Source organism: Larus michahellis, chromosome W (genome assembly GCF_964199755.1).
Source record: "Larus michahellis chromosome W, bLarMic1.1, whole genome shotgun sequence".
In the NCBI taxonomy this organism is placed as follows: domain Eukaryota; kingdom Metazoa; phylum Chordata; class Aves; order Charadriiformes; family Laridae; genus Larus; species Larus michahellis.
In genome coordinates, this window is record NC_133929.1 from 18,274,832 (window position 1) to 18,284,324 (window position 9,493).

Genomic DNA, 9,493 nt, shown 5'->3' on the forward strand with positions numbered 1-9,493 from the left:
CGCTTGCCTTGACGGGTTTGTGGCAGTGAGATATAATCAATCTGCCAGGCCTCCCCATATTTGTATTTCAGCCATCGCCCTCCATACCAAAGAGGCTTCAAACGCTTGGCTTGCTTGATTGCAGCGCATGTCTCACATTCATGGATGACCTGTGCAATAGTGTCCGTGGTCAAGTCCACCCCTCGGTCACAAGCCCATCTATACATCGCATCTCTTCCTCGATGGCCTGAGGTGTCCTGGGCCCACCGAGCTATGAATAGTTCACCCTTACGTTGCCAGTCCAGATCCACCTGAGCCACTTCAATCCTAGCAGCCCGATCCACCTGCTGGTTGTTCTGATGTTCCTCTGTGGCCCGATTCCTGGGCACATGGGCATCTACATGGCGTACTTTCACAACCAGATTCTCTATCCGGGCAGCAATATCTTGCCATAGGTCAGCAGCCCAGATGGGTTTGCCTCTGCGCTGCCAGTTGCCCTGCTTCCACTGCTGTAACCAACCCCACAGAGCATTTGCCACCATCCATGAGTCAGTGTAGAGATAAAGTACCGGCCATTTTTCTCGCTCGGCAATGTCCAAAGCCAGCTGAATGGCTTTCACCTCTGCAAACTGGCTCGACTCACCCTGTCCCTCACTGGCTTCTGCAACCCGTCGTGTAGGACTCCACACAGCAGCCTTCCACTTTCGATGCTTTCCCACAATCCGGCAGGACCCATCAGTGAACAGGGCATATTTCCTCTCATTTTCTGGCAGTTTATTATATGGTGGGGCCTCTTCCGCACGCGTCACCCCCTCCTCTGGTGACATTCCGAAATCCTTGCCTTCTGGCCAGTCCATGATCACTTCCAGAATTCCTGGGCGACTGGGGTTTCCCATTCGAGTTCGCTGTGTGATCAGTGCAATCTACTTACTCCATGTAGCATCAGTTGCATGATGTGTGGTGGGGACCCTTTCTTTGAACATCCAGCCCAGCACCGGCAGTCGAGGTGCTAAGAGGAGCTGTGCTTCTGTGCCAACCACTTCCGAAGCAGCTCGAACCCCTTCATATGCTGCCAATATCTCTTTCTCTGGTGGAGTGTAGTGGGCTTCGGATCCTCTGTATCCCCGACTCCAAAACCCTAGGGGTCGACCTCGAGTCTCCCCTGGTGCCTTCTGTCAGAGGCTCCAGGTAGGGCCATTCTCCCTGGCTGTGGTGTAGAGCACATTTTTAGCATCTTGTCCTGGTGGGACTGGCCCCAGGGCCACTGCATGGACTATTTTCTGTTTGATTTGTTCAAAAGCTTGTTGTTGCTCAGGACCCCATTTAAAGTCATTCTTCTTCCGGGTTACTTGATGCAGAGGGCTTACAATTAGACTGTAATCTGGGATATGCATCCTCCAAAACCCCACAATGCCTAAGAAAGCTTGTGTTTCCTTTTTACTAGTTGGTGGAGACATAGCTGCTATTTTATTGATCACATCCATTGGAATCTGACGGCGTCCATCTTGCCATTTTATTCCTAAAAACTGGATCTCCTGCGCAGGTCCCTTGACCTTACTTTGTTTTATGGCACCACCAGCTTTCAGAAGGATTTCGACTATTTTACTCCCTTTCTCAACATCTTCTGCTGTGTTGCCCCATACAATGATGTCATCAATGTACTGCAGATGTTCTGGAGCTTCACCCTGTTCCAGTGCAGTCTGGACCAGTCCATGGCAAATGGTGGGGCTGTGTTTCCACCCCTGGGGCAGTCGATTCCAGGTGTACTGGATGTCCCTCCAAGTGAAAGCAAACTGTGGCCCGCACTCTGCTGCCAAAGGGATTGAGAAGAATGCATTCGCTATATCAGTTGTGGCACACCACTTGGCTGCCTTGGACTCCAGTTCGTACTGGAGTTCTAGCATGTCCGGCACAGCAGCACTCAGTGGTGGCGTGACTTCATTCAGGCCACGTTAGTCTACAGTTAGCCTCCACTCTCCATTAGATTTTCGCACCAGCCATATGGGACTGTTAAAGGGTGAGCGAGTCTTGCTGATCACTCCTTGAACCTCTAGTTGACGAATCAGCTTATGGATGGGAATCAGAGAGTCTCGGTTAGTGCGATACTGCCGCCGATGCACCGTTGTGGTAGCAATCGGCACCTGTTGTTCTTCGACCCTCAACAACCCCACAACAGAAGAATCCTCTGAGAGACCAGGCAAGGTAGACAACTGTTTAACTTCCTCCGTCTCCAAGGCAGCTATGCCAAAGGCCCACCGGTACCCTTTTGGGTCCTTAAAATACCCTCTCCTGAGGTAGTCTATACCAAGGATGCATGGAGCCTCTGGGCCAGTCACAATGGGATGCTTTTGCCACTCATTCCCAGTTAGGCTCACTTCCGCCTCCAGTACAGTCAACTCTTGGGATCCCCCTGTGACCCCAGAAATACAAATGGGTTCTGCCCCTCTATAGCTTGTTGGTATTAGAGTGCACTGTGCACCCGTGTCCACTAGAGCCTTATACTCCTGTGGGTCTGATGTGCCAGGCCATCGAATCCACACCGTCCAATAAACCCGGTTGTCCCTTTCCTCCACCTGGCCGGAGGCAGGGCCCCTCTAATCCTGGTCATAGTATCCATTACTCACTTCTTGCAGAAATGACTTGGAAGTTCCTTCAAGAGGATCAGAAGCAAGATCAGGCCTTCTACTCTGTCTGGGGAAATGCCTGCTGGCAACTGGGGCGGCACTTTTCCTGGAGGGATCCCCTTTTGTGGTTGTCCTTCCTTGCAACTCCTGTACCCGTGTCCGCAGGATCCAAGTAGGTTGTCCATCCCACTTCCTCATGTCCTCTCCGTGGTCACGCAGGTAGAACCACAGGGTGCCTCGTGGTGTGTACCCTCTGTGCTCTCTCTCTCTTGAGTGGGGAAATGCCTGCTTCTAATAGCTGAGACGCTGGCCCGTACAGGTGGGGTGTAGGACGTATTCTCCTCAAGTTGCTGGACCTTCCGCAACAGTTTCTCCACAGTTGAGACAAGGGAGGAAGAGAGACATTCTTCATATTGCCGGAGCCGGCCAGCCACCTCATCCACCGTTGGTCCCTCTTCACCTTTCCATTCCATTACTGCCAGTGAGTTGGCATATGACGATGGTGCGCTCCGCACAAACTTCCGCCACATGGGCCTTGTGCATTGGACCTCATCAGGGTCTGTGGGTAAGTCTGCATTGTCCAAGTCATAATAAATCATCTCCCGCACAGCTAATTCTCTCAGGTACTGGATACCTCTTTCCATGGTAGTCCACTTGCTTGGCTGACATACATTATCTTCACCGAAGGGGTACCTCACCCTCACGCCTGACAGGAGTCGTTTCCAGAGGCTGAGGGCTTGGGTCGTCTTCCCAATTGCCTTGTCAATGCCGCCTTCCCTAGACAGGGATCCCAGCTGCCTGGCTTCCCTACCCTCTAATTCCAGGCTACTGGCCCCGTTATCCCAGCACCGGAGCAGCCAGGTGACAATGTGCTTGCCTGAAAGTCGGCTAAAATCCTTTCGCATATCCCGCAGGTTGCTCAAGGATAGGGATCGGGTGATTATCTCTGGTTCTGCCTCTTCCTCCTGTCCTCGTGATGACCCCGGTTCATCATCATCTCTTACTAAGCGAAGTGATTTCTTCGTGTACTACTTCTTCTGTATGGGGGCAACTGATACTGGTATGGCTTGGTTCCCTGGTTCAGCGGCAGTGGCTGCCGCAGGGGTTGCAGTAGCCGCAGTGGCTGCCGCAGGGGTTGCAGTAGCCGCAGTGGCGGCCACAGGGGTCGGAGTAGCCGCAGTGCCTGCTGATCTGGTTTCCATCTCTTCCCCCTGAGGGTGCTGCATAATTCTGAGCAGTGCCTGGTAGATACTGGCCAGGGCCCAGCACAGTGCGGCGAGTTGTCCCTCTCTAGAATAGCCACAGCATTTTCCCTTCAGATATTCTACTACTCTGTCAGGGTCCTGTAATTGTTCAGTGTAGGAATGTATCTGAGAGAAAATGGCCATGTGAGCCAGCCTCCCTACTGTGAGAGATTAGATTAAGAGCAAAACAGGTGGTAGAAGATGGAATTAGTACATGGGAAAAACGGGAACTGAGAAGGTAGAAAACATGTTGTGCTAATGACTAAGCAATTTACTATGCGAATTCTTGTAACCAATCTGATGTGTGAATGAACTGCATGGACAGCGCGTGGACAGCGCAACTAGCTAATCAGAAATAAGCGAGTCGCATGTACGGCTACAACACAGGGTATAAAAGATGATGATCTATGCTTAATAAATGGCTTCTGTTGATTCACATTGGATCGTCTGGAGTCCAGTTATCTCTCCTCAGTTCAGATGTGAAGTCCCAGACCATTGGAGGCGAGAAGTTCTCTAGGTACCTGCCCATGTTCTCCCACATGCCATGCCACCCCTGACTATCCAGCCTCGGAGCAGATCTCTGGGTGGTAGTCTTAAATAGCTGTTTAACCCTAAACAAGACCTGGAACGTATTCAGGAGACATAACACTAGGACCAGGCTGGTTTGAGCATCCCAAGGATATTCAAAATTCTCAAAAGCTGTCATACCTGACCCGAAGGAGAAAAGGGAGGCAAAAGAACTGGGGAAAGTGTCCCCCCCTGTTTCCCCCATAGACTGGGTGTAATTATTAATAAATTCTGAGAGATGGTGCCCAAGGTACGGACAGGACAGCAACACCACATAAAAGCCCCAAAGTAATTGTCTTAACAAGTGATGTTATCATATCATAAGCCGATATTGGACAGGACAGCAAAATGATAATCCTCATCCCTCTCCCAGAAGTAACAAAAATCATCACAGCTAGTACATAAGCCATATAGGAATTTACATAACACAGCCATGAGAACAAACCAAGCAACATGATGACCAGCGACTATTTACCTAATAAAATAAATGCATACGACAAATTCATTTTTCCAAGCTCTAGTTGGATTCTGTCGTTATCTCAACCCTTCGAGCCCCACGTTGGGCGCCACAAAGGACTGTCGTGGTTTAGCCTCAGATGGCAACAAAGAACCACGTGCCGCTCGCTCGGGCCTTCCCAATACAGGAAGAATCGGAAGAAAAAAAAGGCAAAACTCTTGGGTTGAGACAAAGGCAGTTTAACAGAACAGCAAAGGGAACAAGAAAACAACAACAGGGATAGAGGATCCCCCGCCACTCACTGACCGACAGGACCGGGAGGCCCCAGCCCGCTCCAAGCTGCGACTTCCTGCCCCCTCCTCAGGCAGCTCAGGATGGGCATGGCTCATATGGCATGGAATACCAGGAAGAATTAACCCTATCCCCGCCAGAACCAGGACACACTGCTGCAGCACCATTGGAGCCTTCTGCCCCCAGCATAAGATCGCGTGCCATCCCTCTGAGCACCACCTGCCATTGGGCCAGGGCAGTCACGGGGAAGGTGGTTTGGGATGCACTGAAGAGGGGGCAAGATCAGAATAAAGGCAAGCCAACTTGTTCTTTCAGAAAACTCTACTTGCCAGACAACCCCCAGGTCTTTTTTTTGTTTGTTGTTTTTTGTTTGTTTGTTTTTTAAGAGGTCACAGATTTGGTAGCATCACAGAAGTATTAAGCTTCCTACAGCAGTCAACTGGGTACCACTTTGTGTCCTGATGAACCCATTGGATCTTGCCATCGTCAGCTCATTTAGCAAATTAAGGATTAGATGCCAGGCAGATCTGCAAAAGGAAAAGCATCAAATGGACAGACTCACAATAGACGCAGCAGGGTTTGTCTCCAGCCTGCACACTATCCATCTCCAGCTGTAACCCTCAGGGCCAGCATCCCTGCTGGAAACACCCATGGATGCCCCCTGCCCTGAAAAGCAGGGACTCGGGATATGTTTCAAGGCCGAAATTCCAGCCATCCTGTCACTTGAGGAGAGGCCAGAAGAGCTCAGTGCACTTGGCACTCAAACACAAACTAGAAATAACTTGGTTAAAACATAACTTGGAGAGCGCCATCCCCTAGGAGGAACTATCAAGCACTACAGGACTCCTTTGCTGAGGAAAGCAAAGCAAAGGCTGTAAGCTGAAATGGAACCAAGCACGGAACTTCAGCACATGTCCTCCACGGTGGATGCAGATGGGTCCCCAGGAGTGACCAATGGTATTCAAGCTCCCCAGCATGGCTTCCGGGGGGGACGACACATGAGGTTGCAGATGGGTAGTGAAGAGGATGCCAGGGCCACAGAGATGCTGCTGGCTCTCAGCTACCATTGCCCTGTCTCACTGGGGAGCATCTCAACCAGAGTCCAGCCACTCTGGATTCAAGTCTCATGCCTACCACTTGATTCCCATGGCAACCTAGGACAACTCACTGTACTCTAACATCCACAAGCCAGGGTGGTGACACCACCTCTCCTCTTTTACCTGCTCAGACAGGGGGTTTACAGAGACTGCTCCCACAAGAGGCTTTCCCAGCCTTGCTCTTCCACAGGTTCTGCCCCCAAAAAGCACTGCCACATCCCCACATTGCCCTTTCCATCCCACTCACTCTTGCCCCCAGGTTTTGGCTACTCCAGCAGAGTCTGAGCACAGGTGGGGGCAGGAGGGAACTGGAAAGGACCCAGTCCTCCCACACACCACTGCCATGCAGATATGCTTGCATCTCCCCTGCACACCTTATGTGGGCAGCAGGAAAGCCCCAGCCCACTCATCCAGGGGGGGTTTGCAAAGGTCAGCCCAAGAAGAGGTCTCCAGCAAGGGCCACACGCCAGCACCAGCTGGGAACCACTCAAGAACAGACACAGGAAGGGAAAAAAAAAAGAAAAAAACTCATCTGGCAGCACAGACATTGCCAGGAGAGGAAGCAGCAGGTTGAGATAAGGACACGGCTCATTATACCACCCCCACAGGTACAGAGCACCAAACAGAGCAGCCAGCTCAGCTGCCACCAGCAGCACGCTAGCAAGGGGAGGCAGCAGCCAATATCCTCAGCCCCAACAGGGGAGGGGAAAAAAAAAACCAAACAAACCCAAACAACAAACCACAAACACCATCATTAGCCCTAATAGCCACTTCCATCCCCTTCCTCCCACATGCTCTCAGGAGGCCAGGCAGGCTCTAGTGAGACACAGCACCATGAGGACATGGGAAATGCTGCTGGAACAAGCTCTTCCAGTGTTGTCACTGTCCTTGGAGGTTTTCAAGGCCAGCCTGGATAAAGCCTCAAGCAGCCTGTTCTGACCTCATGGCTGACACTGCTTTGAGCATGAGGACTAGAGACCTCCCAGGGACCCTTCCTATCTGGATTATCCCATTCTCAGAGCTGGGCAGGCCCAAGCCCGCTGCATGCTGGGGCTACCAACAAAGTCAGGATAACTGGGAGCCAGCAAGAGCCGCTCTGGTTCAGTGGTTTCTTCAGGGGACACACCAGGGGCTGGATGAGCCCCAAATAACAAGGTCCCCATACCCTCAGGACTGGGCCTGCCTTCACAGACAGCAGGAACTAAACCCCAGACCTGATCTGGAAGGCAACCCCCCCAAATGTGTGGGCGTTGCTCTCGCCATGGAGAGCAGAGTACAAACCTCGCTGCTGCCAAGCCCAGTGTCCTCAGATGCATCTCCTGAACTCACCCAGCCACAGTTGCCAGAGACTTCCCCATGCCACATTGACCAATCTGATAGCCATCTATGATGGCATGACTGGCTGGGTGGATGAGGGGAGAGCAGTGGACGTTGTCTGCCTTGGCTTCAGCAGTCTCCCATAACATCCTCATAGGTAAGTTTAGGAAGTGTGGGTTAGATGAGTAGACAGTGAGGTGGACTGAGAACTGGCTGAATGACAGAGCTCAGAGGGTTGTGATCAGCGATGCAGAGTCTAGTTGGAGGCCTGTAAACAGGTTATTTTCTCCTCACTCCTTCCAGTTGCAGGCAGTGACATTGGAAGGAACAGACGCATCCAGTCCATTAATACATGGCTCCGTGGCTGGTGTCGCCACCACAATTTTTGGGGTTTTGATAATGGGATGGCCTACACAGCACCAGGCTTATTGGCATCAAATGGGAAACACCTTTCTCAAAGGGGGAAGAGGGTCTTTGCCCAAGAGATTGCAGGGCTGATCAACAGGGCTTTAAACTAGATGTGAAGGGGGAGGGGGATGATAATATTAGGCTTGTCTGTGACAGGCTGTGGGATAACACATCAGGGTTAGAGGGATGGGGTACTAGTAAGGACCTTCGACCTGTTGCCTGGAGGCATGCTGGGGATGCTACTTCACAGTCAAAGTCTTACAGAGATGAGCCAGGTGCTCCTGAGGTAGTCCAAGTCAACAGGGAAACACCTGTGAAACACCCCAAGGGGTGCTCCTCTAAGAAGGCATCACAGCCAACAGCCCGGCTGAAGTGCCTCTACACAAATGCACGTAGCATGGTCAACAAACAGGAGGAGTTGGAAGCTACCGTGCTGCTGGAAAGCTACAACATAGTGGCCATTACTGAAACCTGGTGGGACGAATCCTACAACTGGAACGTGGCTTGTTTCTCAAGACAAGCAGGTTTCCTAGGACAAGAGCTAGGACACTGGGTCCAGACAGCTCCACCGGCCAGGAGCCACCTCGCTCCAGATCTAACCCTGACCAGGACGTCACAGAAATCAGGAGGGCAACTCACATGGCAAAAGCCCAAGCACACTTTCCCCTCGGAAGGGGATGCACGATGGGGCTTTGCAGAGAAACAATGCTTGGCTATGCAGCTTCACTGCTAGCTGGTCACAGCTGTAGGCACTGCTGTTGCAGAGCTGGGTCACACCAAGGCAAACACATCAGGATTGGTTTTAAATGCAGCCCCCTAAGCCTTGCACAAGACCCAGGCTTCAGGGGGACCCATGGCTTTTTCCTGACGAAAAAGGATACCCTGAGGCAAGTCCTTGCACCATTCTAGGACTAAAGCACCTCAGCTGACACCAAGGCAGGGAAGCCTCTGCTGCAGAAATAATGAGCCTCAGCACATCAGGTGTTTGATCCAGGTACAGCACTGTCCCTGGGAACTAGATACTCACCCCATCAGACACCCTCAAACTGCCCCATGCAGTGACTCTGCAGGGCTCATTCTGCCTCCCTGTCCCAGCCAGCCCCATGTGAAGCAAGACACTGCCTTAGCACAGGCAGGGCTTTCAGGAAGTTCACACTGTCCTCCAGCCTCACCAGCACAGCCAGGCCACAGGAACATACCTTGCTCCAAGGAAGAAGATAGCTCAAGTGCCTCCCTACCTCCCTGGAGGGCTTCACCCTCCAGCACATCTGCTCCCAGCAAGCTTCTCTTCTTATTTTTCCACCCTGGGACAGGCCAGGAGCCCACCTAGCACTTCCCAGCCCCAAAACCACAGGAAACATGCTTCAGCATGACCCAAGTCCTGCCTGCAGCCAAGTGCCCACTCAGGACAGTCATCACCACACTAGGGAGCAGCAACAGGCTGCCAGGCCCTGCACAGGACCCTCCCCCAGCAGGCCCCAGGACCTGCACATCCCAGCCCCAGAGCTG